Source organism: Patagioenas fasciata, chromosome 14 (assembly GCF_037038585.1).
Source record: "Patagioenas fasciata isolate bPatFas1 chromosome 14, bPatFas1.hap1, whole genome shotgun sequence".
Taxonomy (NCBI): Eukaryota; Metazoa; Chordata; class Aves; order Columbiformes; family Columbidae; genus Patagioenas; species Patagioenas fasciata.
The window spans coordinates 10,712,312-10,728,306 of record NC_092533.1 but is presented as its reverse complement, the minus strand read 5'-3'; the positions used below and the strand labels follow the sequence as shown (position 1 = coordinate 10,728,306).

The 15,995-nt window shown below is 41.6% G+C and overlaps 1 protein-coding gene across 5 annotated transcripts in view; it reads right to left on the bottom strand.

Annotated features, from left to right (window-relative positions):
• FSTL4 (follistatin like 4) overlaps positions 1-15,995 on the bottom strand; it is a 219,878-nt gene that overhangs the window by 149,174 nt on the left and 54,709 nt on the right. The gene's annotated exons all lie outside the window — the stretch shown is intronic.

Sequence of the window (15,995 nt, the reverse complement as noted above, 5' to 3'; positions counted from 1 at the left end):
AGTTACAATCAGAAAGCAATTCTGAAAAGCTACACTCCTCCAGCCATAAAACTCACAAGGAGCTTCATTTTACCAATGTCCATGTTCAGAGTCCAATTTCCACCCATGAGCCAGAAGCAGAACATCCCCAGGGCTAAAATTCAGACAGGTTTCAATGAAAGCTCAGACAGACAATTGCCGAGAGCTTTTGGAAAACAAAACAAAATGAACAAGCAAACAAGCGCCAAGAAAGACTATCACTGAGGTCAAGGGAATATTGCGAGAAGATGCTTCTCGCTGTAAAAGGGACAACCAGTATCTATCTCTACACTCTGAAGAATGACATATAATGAAAAATAGCTTTTCTTCTTTTAAGAATTCATTGGATTATAATGTTCTGAACATTACTATCTGCTATTTGATACTATTAAAAGGCTAAGGAAGTTGCCCTTGTGCTATAACATTTCCTGCTTCTGAAGTTTCCTCGCTTAAAGGCTTACAAAAGAACATTATTATAATTCATACGGGACAGGGTACATCCAAACAAGCCACTACTCAGAGCAATAATTAGCATTATACCCAATGAAGAGAGTTCCAGGAAATCAGATTATTCTGTGCTAATTGGAGTACACAAAGTTGAGAATTACAAAGGGATGCTGCAAAAGGCATAATTAAGGCAGGAATAAACATTTTGTTGTGCACAGCCCGCTGCCAGCCTTGCAAAGCTTTCCAGCAGCCACTGCACCCAGACCAGTGATTCAGTCTGGACCAACAAGACAGTTTCAAAGCAAAGCCCTGTTGCCTCCATTTGCCAGAAGCAGGTCTGGCTCTCGCTGAGGTTTTGGCGCGCACTGGATTTCAGAGGAAGCTCAAGTGAAAGCACTGCTTCAGATGTGCTCCAGCATCCAGCGGGACAAATCCTGCAGCAACTGTAGCACCACAACGTCCTCCAAAATACACCCAGGGCTCTTATCTTCCAAGGTTTTTCAAGCCGCAGAAGAGTTCAGCCCAGGAGAACAGGTCAGATCTCACCCAAAGATCCTCCCATTGCATGCAATGGGGACGTGAGGAGCATCAGCATGAGCTACTTCAATTTATCAGTTCCTTTTCATCATGCTAAATTCCTTGCTAACAACAACACAGCCCTGCTTGCGCAGCATTTTATGGCAATATGAAATGCCCCGGTGTTAAAGCTATGTCTCATCTGCTACTGATCGAGAAGCTAAAGCATGTACACAAAGAGAAGCAAAAGTTTCTACAAAACCCCATTTTGCTTCGTCCTGTTAAGCCTTTGTTTTTTATCACTGTAAATCTGAAAGGGGAAAAAAATCTGTTATCAGAGGATTAACTATTTGACTCAATAACTCATTAAAATTCCTCCAACTTGGCAAGCTAAGAAATATTGACTTTTCCTGACTTATAATAAACTAGAAGGTCAAAGCATCTCTGAGCAGTGCAAAAAGCACAGTCCCTGGAAGGTGTATCTGAATAGTCTTTATTTGCTTTACTAATTGTTCCAGAGTTTCTCCAAAATGTCCTCAAGAATGCAAATTTTGTGACTGCTGGGAGACCTCACTGCCAAGGCCATCTGCATTTGCAGTGTCTGCTGGAGATCAGAGCAGCACAAAGGATCAGGGCTTGAGGAACTCCCGGCCAAGCATCTTCCTCCTCTTCCTCCTCCTCTCGGTGGCAGAACCCGCATCTCTATAAGCACCTGGCTTATCCATCACAATGTGCCTCAAAGACAATGCTTTAGAGACTGCTGCCAATGCTAAAGATATTTAAAAAACCAAAATATGGGAGCTATTACTGTCTATATAAATGTAATTCAGACATAACTACGGCAAAGCCCTTCTCGTGCTGTCTCGATCACTAAAAATTGATCCCTGAGAGCCAGCAGCAGCTGAGGACTGCACCATGCATCTCGCTGAAGGTTATTTCTGCCTCCTCATTCACGGTGGGATGCTCTGATTTAACGCATCCGGTCACACCTGGGCAGGCCGCAGCAGCACCCTGCCCCAACAGCTGCCAAACCCTCCTGGAGCCTCAAGTATTTTTGGTATTTTGAGTTTTTAATATAAACTTAGCGTTACTGAAGACACAGACTATTCCTATTGCAATGGAAATTCTAAGTTTTTTAATGACATATCAAAGATTCAGTTAAACACCACCTTATGAAAAAAAAACCAACACCAAAAACACAACACAAAAACAAACAACAAAAACCAAGATACTCTGGTTTTTCTACATCCACCTGGTTACTACAGAGAAATCACAGAAAGCCTGACTGCATTAATGCCTCATTTGTTTCATTCACAGTTTGGTTTATTCTGTGTTCCCAGAGGAACTCCTATTTAAACACACAAGTCAGGTAAAGGGGTAGACAGGATACCCACCCCGCCCTCCTCCCAAAAAAAAAAGGCAAGATTCACATATTCCAGAATCCTGATGTGCTTCTACTAGTCCAAGTCCTCTGCAATCTGTGTCTGCAAGCGGAGTGTCAACATGGGACGTCTTTGCCAGAATCTGATAATGTTGATAGCAGCTCTTTAATTCAATTACTATTTGCATAATCCTTCAAAGAACAAAAGCTCCCTACCAGCACACTCAGCTGTACAGACAGATATTCTGCCCAGTGATGGGATGTGAAACAGAACGGAGCCAGTGGAAACCAAGAGGAAAGGAGGTATCTGATGGCAAAAGCATTATTGAATTTATCCAGGTAATTAATTAATCCAGAGCGGCACCACACGTCACAGAAAGGGACTTTTCTCGGTCACATCCAGGCGCCTGCTCCCGTTGATCCCACCAGCAGGGCTGGAGCCAGGAAGGACACGGGCACCAAGCTCAGCCACACAGAACACACCTGCTGCCACTATGGGTTTTTTGTCACATCATTAAAAGTGACTGAATTTCCCACTCTTACATGGATTATTAAAAACAGAAATGGGAAAGGTAATCGAGTGAAACGACCAACTAACTGCTCACAGCATGCACAGGCCCCACTGTACTGCATGGAAAAAGACATAATTTATTTAATTTATTAGTTGCAAAGAAACTAATTTACTTAGGTTAAAAATGTATCATCTTGCAAAACAAGCCACTTCTCAACACCAAGTTTACTCAGCATGGCAAGAGTCTGGGTTGTTATATTGTATTAAAGCCAACAAGATAGAAAGAGGAAGCCCACTCACATACACCCATAACAACACTTCAATTGTTTCCTGGCTGTCCCTGAGAAATTTGGAAAAAAACAAAAGCCTGGTACAGGCAGTAAAATAATCAAGTTGAGGAACTTCTTAAGGCTGCTTAGCAGGCTGCCTAAACCCCAAAGCAAGACTTGAAAATGAAGATGTTATTGCCACAATAGAGAATATGCATCCTCTAGCTGCTCATAAAGACAGAGACCTCATCTATCTTTTACATGCCATTAAATATGTTACAGACTAAGGCTCAGAGGATTTTTTTTTAATTCCAAACACAATGCTATTCCTTGCTTCAGCAAAACTCCCAAAGAGTTCAATTGAGACCAACCAGACAAACCCATCACACGTAAAGCAAAACCAAAAACCACACAGCTTTATCATATTGCTACACATAAAAACTTGCTTATACACTGCGGAAATGTAAATTACTACATTTACATGTAGAGAGCCAGTTTGCCTTCAAGCAACAGTGAGCTCCTGCAGGCAGCTGGACATCCAGTTTTATTGCTAAAGGAAAAAGTTTAGATGTTACATTAGGACTGGAGCCAGAACTAGAAACTTTAATTATGGGGCACTGGAGACTAATAGAGCTGAAACTGGAAGATTCTATGCCAAGTCCTTCAAAGGTAATGCTGCACCTTGCAAATACAACAAAAATAAAATCAAACCATCTGTAACGTGATAAAAACATTCCGTCTCTAAACTTAGTTTGTTACTTCTATTAGGTAAACCAGCAAGGTAACAGCTCACAAGCTATTCATCCAGCATCTTCACACCAGTTTTCCAACATTCTTCCTTTCTCACATCCATCTTCTACAGTCCAAAACGCCACACCTGTAAGCACTGTTTACTGCTGAAAAATATACATTGCCAGTCCATGCAGATATATACACACAGGCAGATGTGTTCAAGTGTGTTTTTACACACATCTAGTCACATACTCAGATTATGCACATTTACACATGACCAGACACTTCTCATACACTTGACTTGCTAGAACCTCACTTTTGCTGGTCATGTAAAGCCAGATGCTGCAGCATGGTGCCTTAAACCTTCCTTCCCCAGCACACCTTTAATAAACACCTTTAATACTTGTGGTTGTAAGTAATCAAAGTTCAGATGCTTGACTATTGAACCTGCTCAGTTAGCAAACACATGTGCTATGTAGGTTATCACTACTGCCATAAAATAAGAAAGGACATATAAAGCAGGAATTTTATAAAAACATGCTCTAGGAGTTTCTTGGTTCATTGCATGCCTGGTATGAGTGTGGAGAGGCAGAGAGGCCACAATAAATCACCTGGAATAGGGGCATGGCAACAGTACATTCATTATCTCCATTACTAGCCTTTAGTGCTATGATTTCTTTATTTTTGTAAAGCAAAACTGGTGACTTATCCTGGAGAAAAATACAGAAAATGACATGTGCTTCAAGCACATGTTTTGCTCTGGATGCAAACTATTTCGTTTCAATGTCCAGAAGCTAGCTGTGTATGTGTGTGCGCCTCTTTGAGCGAGACGGAGAAGGACACATAAGCCTCAGAAGGGAAGGGCAAAAAGACAGAAAAAAAAACCAACAAACAACACAAAACAAAAACCAAACCACCAACCAGCAAAAGGAAAGGAAAATCTTCTCTGGAAAAGAGTTTTGCAACAAAGAATTACACTGATGACACCAATTCCAAGGGAACTGCTTAATCTGTATCCCCAGTTTAACACGCAATACAAACACAATGAAATTGCTCACGCAAAATCCAGCAACAGTGTGCAGTTATGCTGCAAATAACACCAAGGAAGCACTCAAAATCATAGGCAAGCTTTCTGTATCAATTTTAAATCTGAAAATAGAGATTAATATTATTTCTATAGCCGTCAGGACTATGAAACCCATTAGAGGTGATATCATGAAAGGCATTTGAAAATTTCCAGTAACTACACTATTTCTAGTGTAAATAACCTAATTTTTTCCTCATTTGAAATCCATTTAACCATTATGAGATCAAAAGCTTCATGAAATATTATTTTTGGATGGTATCAGGGTTTGTGAGACTACTAACATGAAAACAAGAGGCAACAGCCATGTACAAATCCAAAGATCCAAACTACATAAAGTTTATACAGAGATTACTGAGAAAGAAATACCAGCCAATATATGAGACCATATATATTTAGATCCTTGCCATGAAACTCTACCATGCACAATTTGCTTGATTATTCTCTTCTTGGAAGAGCTACTAAAGAGGCAATTCATAAAACTTCTCTTTATTACATGTTTATCTAAAGTTATCTATGACAGGTACTGCATATTGAGGGCAATTTTATTATATTACCACCGTACAGCAAGTATAGTCACAGACTGAAATCTGCTGGACTGATGTGCAAAAAATCAGCACTACATTAGTATATGACCAATATGTTGCCTGCATTGATCAGGAAGATTTAATTTAGTGCTTCCTTGGGCACCTGTATTTACAACATTGTGAGCAACCCAGTGAAAACAGGTAGCAGCACATGTACATTTACATGCGTGTATGCACACACATGTACTTGTAATGTACACATTACTTGATCGTTTATTTAATTATCTCAGTATTGCACAGTCTGAAGAACACATAAACTTTCCAGTATCAGATCTGGAGGGAACAGATCACATTAATACTTTGGTTTCCTTGGTAAAACTCCGTCTCAGAAGAATACGCTCTTCTGAAGGAAGGTAGTGAAATCCCCATAGGTCAAGGCTCAAAACCAGTCTCCTTGCCTTTAATCTTGCTCATCAATTTTCTGCCTGCCCCATTCCTTCACTCACACTCTCAGGACCAGCCTTGCTCCTCTCCTTGTTTTCAGTGGTCTTTTATCCTTTGACCAGCACAGCAAGCCCTAGCGCTCTCTGGGCTACTATAAAAGACATGAGAAATCAATAACTCAGCATCACGCATTTTTCTGCTGTTCCTTCAATGACGTTTTTGTGACAGAGACTACGAGGAGGTTCGAATCCTATAATGAAATAACTATAGATGACCTGCCCATTTTCCTGGCGATTTCTCCAATTACATTACCAGTGGAGCTGCTGGACGTAAGCTGAGCTGTCTAGACCTTCCCAGTTGTTTGCATTATTGACCTTTAATTGTGTCCATCCACGTCACCTTTGCTCACTCTCCTTTTCACCGTGGACACGCCATCGTCCTTCTCCTGGTTCCTCCACAATTTGCCCTGAACCCAGAGCCTTCCGCTACCCCAAACCTCCTTGGCATAAGGCAGTAATTTCTCACTTCCACCTATTTTTCAACATTTGATTCCAAAAACTTTCAGAACTTTACCATTGCTTTGACCATTTCTTCATGGAGGAGAAATCTATAAGCCAATTGTCCTGGGCCATGCTGCAGTGGCTGGGGAAGCGCATGGCCATCGCTTATCCTGCCTATATAAAAACAGGGGACATCTTGCAATATTAGCAATGGTTCAAGAACAAAAGATGCCAAGTTTCCATCAAAGGGGTATTCTACAGTCTCACAGAAATCTCTCCTTTTTCTTTTTTTTTTTTTGACTCATTACTTTGCAATAAGACCATTCATCAGAAAATAATTGCACTTGTTCCTGTGTGCCTATTTTCTCCTTACATATGCACAAACCAAATGTTATTTCAGATTGGACAGAAAGATGTTTTCAGTTTCCTATTTATTTTCTCATTCAGTGCACTGGTTCATAAGGCTCATTGAGGAAAAAGAACAGAAACAGAAAGCCAGCTCATCATCGTGTTTCTCTCATAAAAACACATTATTCTGATTATTTATTTTTGGTGAGAAGAGGAATAGATAATGAGCTTTTATAATTAATATCCATTCAGCTTCCTTATTACATTATTCTTGAATGCTGCTTTTAGTTTAAAAAAAATCTGACTTGCACCGAATTGTACGAACACCACTGCAGAAGGTTTCAACATGATTGATTTTAGAGACCTCAGTTTGCATTATCACAGCAATGCCCGTGTCAGCACTTCCATTAGTGTTTCCTTTTCTTTAAGTGGTGCATTCACACGTTTGAACCTTAAAAATGAAGTTGCATTCTTGAAAAACATTTTTCAAACTATGTTAAAGCACATCCTGAAAACATAAAGGAGGTAGAAACACCATCTTCCCGTTTCACCCATCTCTCTCACTGTCAGGCTGGTGCTGAGTACAACCTAAAACCACAACAGTGAAATACCCGATCTTCTAGTAACTTCCATATTCCACCTGGTTTTCAGCATTACTTGGAAATACTTTGTGACTTGGAGAAATGGGCTTCATTCTGCTCCACCATCGGAAGCACTCGGCTGTGCAAATAATAAGGGACAAATACTCAAATGGAGCTGCCTCCATGAGCCCCTACACCCATCACCCCTCCTCTAGCAGCCAGAAATAAAATTTTCAAACCAGCCCCTTTTCTTTAACAAAGAAAGCCCTTACCCTCCAAAGGAAGCAAGAGTGAGCCTGCAAATCCACCTCCAGGGAGAACTCCGTATGGTATGTTAAGACAATAAATCCATGGAGTCTTGTACTGTCACTTCTCCCACCTCCACCTCTCCTCTCCCAATCTGGATTAATTATCAGGGACAGAAGCTTCCAGAGGAAGTTTATCAATAGTTGCACGTATCGACAACTTGTGACACTTCCGTCATTTAGTACTATGCAGAAATGAAGACAGACAGCTGTGTGAGAATAAGACAGGATTCGTTTTGTGAGTTTATTTCTGAGCCCTGATGTTTTCCTATAAAAGCTGCCATTTGTTGGAAATAAATGGAGAGAAAGGGGGGAAAAAATATTAAAGCTATTTAGTCATAATGGGGTTTGTGTTAGTGCAGGTATTTTGTATGTGGGCGGCTTTTACTCCTGGGTGAAGTGTGATGCATGTTTGACTCACGGCTACTTTACTTGATGGAAGAGGCAGCCCCAGCAGCGGAATTAGTGCCATTCCGGCAGCACATCTAAATCAGCACAAACTTCCTGCTGGAAACTGTTGAGGTTGCACAGTGTCTTTTCACATTTTTTTTCTTAAGACATTTCATTTATGTTTTCCAAACTAGTTGCCTTAGAGCTTCATAGATTACAAGCGTAGGAATGTTATCATATAACAGAAGTGTGAGGCGAGAGCCAAACAGGTCCATTATGGGGAGAATTACAATCATGCAACTACTGAACGAGGATGTATTACATCTGCGTTGGGACACAGAAGAAAGGACATTTTTATAAATCAGTTTTGAGCCATTCCACAGAAAGGGAAAGTAACTGGTGGAGGGATCTTCTTACTGACTCTGTGTAGTTGTTTGCTTGTCTGTGTGCATGCCCTATTTTCATCCTTAACGAACCATTTCATTTGAGTCTAGGAGAAAACGCAATGACCTAAGGAGACAAAAGCCACAGAAGGCGCCCACAGCAACGGACCAGGAGCAGCTCGGCTGCTGCCCTCAGGCCACCTCCAACTCCCTCTCCATTGCTGGTTCAGCTTTGCCAAAGAAAATAACACAGGGAAAAGGTGAAGCCCTGGGGAATACTGAAGAGATACTGTCCAGTACAGTGTAACAGAAATATTTCTTAGCTGGTGTCTACAATCCCACCATGGTCTCCAAGAGGATCACAAGCTGACCTGCAGATTACCCATAGGACTCGCAGAATATTCTGCATTTTTTATAAGTAAGCCTTTACTTGAAGTTTGACCTGGGTGTATGCCAGAGCAGCTGATGCGGTGAGTGATTTCCTTTTAGGTAAAGATAGAAGAGACATTTGGGCATAGCATATCCACAGTGATCCCTGCATTTATGAAAACCTTTCCTGCTGAAAAGGCTCCAGAGAAGGTCAGTGGGACAGTGAGTAGAAAGCAAGAAGCACCTTCCATCACCAGCTGTGCTGGCACAAGAGAAGGGTCCAGCCACAAACCCCACCAGACACCCCAGCCGTTTTCCAGCTGAAGCTTCTTTGAAGCTGCTGGAATGATCTAAGGGAAGCACTTTAGAAAGAAATATGTATTTATGTAAATATATATATAATTTTTTTTTAAACACAAAAACCCCCGCAGGGCAAGACCCAACCATTTCTGACCATAACGTGGAATCAAACTCCTGTCGGCGGTGCCCCATCAGATGGAGCGAAGTGCTGCTCAAACCTGTCCCCAGATGTGTGCACTGCCAGGCAGAGTGAGCCAGTTTTAATCACAACTTCACCAAAACATACAAAATACACAACCTACCCCCCAGATTCCCTGACTATAGATGTGCCCCAGAAACTCTCTGTGCTCTAGGTACAGAGACCTGAGTGCCTTCAAGCTTTAAGTCAGCGCTGGTCAGTGTGAGCGAGCAGTAAATGCTCCATGAGCCCAAAGCCAGCCTGAAACATTGCCACAGCCCAACACTAATCAATAACCATTTGCATACCCCTCTCTCATCTCTGTTATCTTTAATGAAGTTCTTCTCCAAGACTAAGAAATACAGATAAACACTATTTTCTAAGCAATCACATCCAGTTCTTTCGTGCCTTACGTTAACTCTGCAATTCTCCACTGGTTTAATTTTCTATTTGTTGTCTAATTCCAGGAGACCGTTACACTCCAGCACTCCCGTATTTCGTGGACACACAAGTTTGTTTCACTGCCTGCTCCATCTGGGGCCAGCATTATCACACGGAAACCTTCATCTCATATAGAACAACACCCTGACATTTTGGTCACTGTCAGCAAATGCACACCAGACCCAAGAGCCTGTAGTTTAACATCAAGCCTTTCAAGGCTCTGTCCTCAGGGCACATCTATTTCTCCCCCCTTTTTGAGGATTTTACTTTCACAACAATAAAAGAAATTACTTCAACCGCGATTGAAGATTTACCTCTTTCTTAAGATGGTTTGAGTAACAATCCTGCTCCTGAATATCAGATTTCAAGACTTATTCCTGAGGTAAATACGCCCAGCAGACATCCACCGTCATTTGCCAGTCCAGCCATCACCCCTACCTGCACCAAGCATTTGCAAGTATATGCATCAACATCTTAAGCTCCTAAATTCAACAAAACACATCTTTTTTATCCCCACTTACCCTCCAGCAGTTACTTCTCCCCATGCTTTTTATACAAAGGAGGATGGAAGAATTAAAGCCACTTCTGTCGCATTACAAGCCTTTTACTCTCTATTTCCTCTGTGCTGAAGGAGGCATTTTAACATGCATTTCCTTGATGGAAGAGTTATAGGCTATTGAAAGGATAACACAGTAAAATGAAAAACCGACTAAAAAGCCAACGTGAAAGTGAAAAGCCTTTAAACTTCACATACTGTTAAAACTGGCTCAGAGGGTACCAGTACAGAAATAGAACATTAGCACTGAAACACTAAAATTAGCTGTGTTTTTTTTTTATTCTGAGGAGAAGGAATAACACTAGATTCTCAGGTTGAGTCTTTCAAAAGAAAAATCCATAAGAGGTGAAAATAGATAAAAATCAGTAAGAAATTAAGGGTTTCTGCAGTGGTGTATTTTTGTTTCAAACATTTTTAACTTAATCTGAATTTTCTTAATTTGCATCTGGTTTGGGAAACCGCCCATCAGGGCAGAGCCGTGCACCACCAAAAATGAGCTTTATCCCCTCATATGGCATCAGTGCTGGCGCACAGCTATGCAGAGAGTCCATCTAAGACTTATTTTGCTGTTAAATAATGACAGCAGCCCACATCCAGGATGCAGGAGTGTTCCTCATTCATTCACGCCAGGAAAATCACGTGGAGAGTTGAATCTGAAACGGCAGATATAAGAGTACATGTATTCACTGCCTTCCCTTTCAAAGTGCTCTCTACAGTGAATAAAAACAAGCAACAACTGATAAAAACCAACAAAACATTGTTTGCCTTTGAATACAAAGGCACCAAATGAAAAACAGGAGGGTCACATTTAATAGCAGAAAAGGAAAATCTTTGGATAAAAAGCAGGAATAAGCCGCAACATCAACATCAGAGTATATTGGTCAAAAACAGCATTATAGGGTTTTTTTTATTCTTTTAAGAAAAGGAATGCAATAAAACATATTTTGGGGCAGGGTGCATTTCACATATTGAGTGGAACCATGCGGATACGGTACAACTGTACCAACAGTACCTGGTGTGCACGGTATTGGACTCCATGGCAAGACCACAGAAACAGCTTCTACCAATTTTTGTGACATTACAAACATCTCTAGTACTACCTTTAGTTATGCCAGTAGAAGAGCAGTCTTCTTAGTTTATCCATGAAAGTGTCCCAGAAGCTTAAAAAACCAAACAAACCTCACAAAAAATAACACACAAAAAAACTCCACAAGCTTAAAAAGTATGATTTTCAAAAAGGCTAGATATTAGTAATTGAAAGAGGAGCAGAGCTAAGCAAATACTGAACATCCCATGCTGAGGACACAGCTCTTTTCCCTATGCTTATAGACCTCAAGTGATGAATTAATTCATAAGCAGAGAAGAAGCTGGTGCTGCTCTGTGACGAGGTACCCAGGTTCTCCCATGCTGCAGGGTCCATGCAGGACCCACCACCATCTCCCCGTGAGCCTGCTCCGCACCTATAATACCTTTGCTGAGTATTTTGCAGTTCAGCATTTCAACCCAGGAGCTAAGAGCATGCAAAGGAAACATGGGAGACAAGACAAGGATGACTGGAATGGCCTGGGGAAAAGTTCACTTGCAAAAACATTTGCTTAAGAGGCAAAAACTGTGTCTATTCACCCTCAGCGCAGCTCATCACGTTGCCACCCTTCCTGCATCCCTGTCTTCCCCGGGCATCGCTCTGTCGGATCAGCTGCAGCACAAAATGACTTCAGCCCATTCATAACAGGAGAACACATCCAGCAGCCAAAATCCAGCTGGTATTTTGTGCTTGCGGTAAATAGGATTACTGGCAGCAGTGAAAAGTGAAGTTCTCTGCCGAACAACACACTGGGGATGGCAGCTGCTTTCCAGCGTTGGACTGCGAATACCATATTGCCAAAGCTTTCTGTACTAATTGGGCCTATTTTCTCTACAGGAGAGAAAAAAGCAGGGAGAAAATTCCGTTCTTATGCTTACAAGTCTCCTATTGATGCACATGTGTTCAACTGCTCCAATTCGCATTAACACCCAGCATGGAGAGATTCAGACAACTTCATAGCTGCTACAAGCTGGGATTGTCCAACAGATAGAGCAAATACTTGAGGACAAAGAAAAAAAAAGTTTCATTTGAAAATTTTCTGCACAAAATAACGTAGCACAGCTTTGACTCAAAAGCCTGTACATCTCAATGGAAATATTTGTCTCTAGCTAAAGTACAAACCAGAGCTGCCAGCTGTTCCCGTTGATAACCCTCACCGACGCCAACGGGAGTCGCATTTGCAAAGCAGGTCTCCGTGGTGATCCCAGAGGGTGATTTACTGACTCCAACACGACTTGCAGGCACTAAGTGGCTGCCTCCAGGTTACCCAGGTGGAAGAACACACACAGTGCCCATTTCAGGGGGGAAAAAAAGGCCTGAAACTGTCAACAAAAAGAAATCCCTTGGGTCTGACCATGCAGTTGAGTCAATGACCGGTCAGTAAGGAAGAGAGAGAGGAAGAAAAGAAAATGGGAAAGAAAGCAAGCTGCTGCCAGTGCTGGCCACCACCCATCAGGGGCTCGTCATCCCAGCTGCAAAAGCTGTCTGAGACTGTTTCCACCTGGATTTGCTATGCACATCTGTACCAGCAATTTTAATTGACTTTATATTGAAATATTGTTGTGGAATTAGATACCATCATGTGAGGTGCAGATATATTTAACACGATTAGTAGGAAATATATGGTTATTAAACATGGGAGTGGGAGAATGGAAGACTCATAATTCAATACTCTTGCTTAAAGCAAATACTGCATTTTGAAAGGAAAAGCAAGGATCTCGTTTCTTCTTGTGCATCCTACCACCACAACTATTTTGAACACTCTCAACTAAGTAACAAGTGCCTGAATGTCTTTGAAAATATAAACTGGGATACAGCAAAGAAAGCTGCTAGCACCAAGCTTTGTACTGCATGGTCCAAAGGGAGTCCATGGCAGGGACAAGGCTGAATGCATTAAATCTCAATTAGATCATAGCACACAACAAAGCACAGAACATTACCATCATATTTGCTCACCCAAGGATTAAGTGGTTTCTTTTGGAGAGGTCTGTGCTTGCAAAGAGTCTTGGGGGCCGAGTGGTTCTTTGCAGCAAAGGGCAGGCACCACTCTGCATGCCTTTAATGAATTGCACCTATTAAATGCATCTCATTACACAGTATTTTACATGCATGCATGCAAATGACAGACTGCAGGCTGTGAAGAAACACAGCTCAATACTTTGGAAGTGCTTCCAGAGAATTTTTAGCTAATATATCTTCCTGGTGACTGTCTGGATATGCCTGAATGTCCAAAATAGCAATGTAGAAAGGAAAGCAAGAAAACAGAAAAATAAATAAAAAAACCCCGAACTTTGATGGCATACTTTAAAAAAGACATTAATAAGATAATGCTCTAGTCATTTTTAAAGCAATGATTAAGGCAACATTATGAAGCCATTATTTGCAAATGTGTTTGTTATACAATGCTTAGTATTAATAAGTCTTCATAATTATGTGTGCATACGATTTATCCTTGGTATCACAAGCCCAAGCAGCTGAAGTGCAGCTGACAGCCAGGCGTGCAGCGATGGGCACGCAGCAGCACCCAGCCCAGGTTCCTGCAGGACCAGCCCCGATGCATGAGCCACTTACAGCACCACCTACACCTGCAACAGGACCTGCAGGAGGATTTACTCTACCACACCGAAGCATTTTTCATCCCATTCTCCTCTGAGACAAACCAAGGTTCACTTCCATACAACTTCATAGCCCTGAAAGACTTTTTCTACTAACTGCTGTGTTTTTTTCCCTTAGCAATACTTGTCATGACACCTGACCATCCTCATTTCTTCCACCCAGTAATTTCCATAGCTCTAACTTCTGCTGTCTCCACTCCAGGCACAACTTTTGTCTAATATCTTCCAGCACTGGGCATTTCAATTGCTATCAGCAACGACAGACTTCACCCAGGCAGCTCTCTGTAAATAGTTTGCACTTTACTCCTAAAGATCAGTTAATGAAGTGCAAAACTTCAGGGCTGTTTGATTAAAGACCTAATGCTTGTGAAATCAATACGCTACGGAGTGAAGCTTTCTTCATATTTAAGCATTAATAAAAAAGTCTTAAATTTTATGCAGCGTTTGAATGCAACAACAGGAGTGCAGACACACTGTTTGTCAGCATCTGTAGCGGCTACATACAATTTACAAACACCTGCTGTTAGCGCACCTTAAAAACAGACATTATTCAATAAATGCTGCAGAAATTACCTTCAAAGTGGCAATGCCTTGACTTGCTTCTGCAGAAGGGCTATGATATCCACACATTGCATTAATGTCTTTCAAAAGGTTTCCTTTTCTGAGGAACAGTATGAGAAGTTGAAATGACAGCAACACCAGCAGCTTCGGCAGGGTCCCCGTCAGCTCTGGAGCATTCTACTTTCATTAGAATCATAGAACTGTTTAGCTTGGAAAAGATCTTCAGGATCATCAAGTCCAACCATTAACCCAGTACTGCCAAGTCCACCTCTAAACCATGTCCTTAAGAACCTCATCTCCACATCTGTTAAACCCCTCCAGGGATGGTGACTCCACTACTGCCCCGGGCAGCCTGATCCAATGCCCGACAGCCCTTTCCAGGAGGAAACATTTCCAAATACCCAATCTAAACCTCCTCTGATACAACTTGAGGTCATTTTCTCTCATCTTGTCACTTGTTATTTGGGAGAAGAGACCAATGCTCATGTTGCCACAATCTTCTTTCAGACGAGAGTATTCAGTCAACTAAGTGTATGGCTACCACACACACGGGCTTGAAAACTTCCAAGGAAGACAATCATAATATTTTCATTAAAAACAGGAGTTATTATTCCTCCCAACAATGAAGCCTGAAAGATAGTCTCTAATCTCTACAACGGGGGGCTCACTGGAAACGAGACATCACACCAGCTTTCAAAAACCCAGCTGAGACTCGGAGTTCATGGTTATGAATCCTTCCAGCTTCGGAGGGTTTTGTTGTTTTTCTTTTTTGCACAACCCTGGCATCAAAGCACCCACCATGCCCCAGAATAGCTCTGAGTTTCAGATGTTATAACTCCCTTAATGGTTAGGATACAAGCTGTATGTATGGTCACAGCCCAAATGATATTATGCATCCCCTGACTGCACACACTGAGATTATGACTGCTCAGTGCACTCAGCACACATGCGGTCACAAGGGAACACTAAAAGCAAATTCTGGGCCTGTCTATCATCCATAATTCAAAAGAAATCAGGGTTAAAAAAAGTGCATGAGCAATTCACATAATTTATATGCTGCAAGTGGGAGAGCTGGCAGGCTCCCGCATAGTGAAGTTGAAATAACGGTAGTTTAACACCAGATGTACCTGCAGCTATCCTGAGCATAATGCCATTAGCTCCATTACAGCGCAGAGCAAACCCTTCCTTAGCTGGGTACCCCCACCCTTGCCCCACTAGCAGACGGCTTAATGCAGGATTTCATCAGGAATGATCAGTCAAGCACAAACTACTTGGTACTACCAGCACGGAAAAAAAAAAACCAAATCAAACCAAACCAGAAAAAGCAAAAAGAGCCAACAACAAAACACAACTTGAAAAGCTTTGTGATGCAATTGATTGTAAAAGGTGCTACCATTAAAATAAAAGGAGGAAAGAAAGGAAAAAAAAGTATCAGCATCTCTACTCAAAATATGG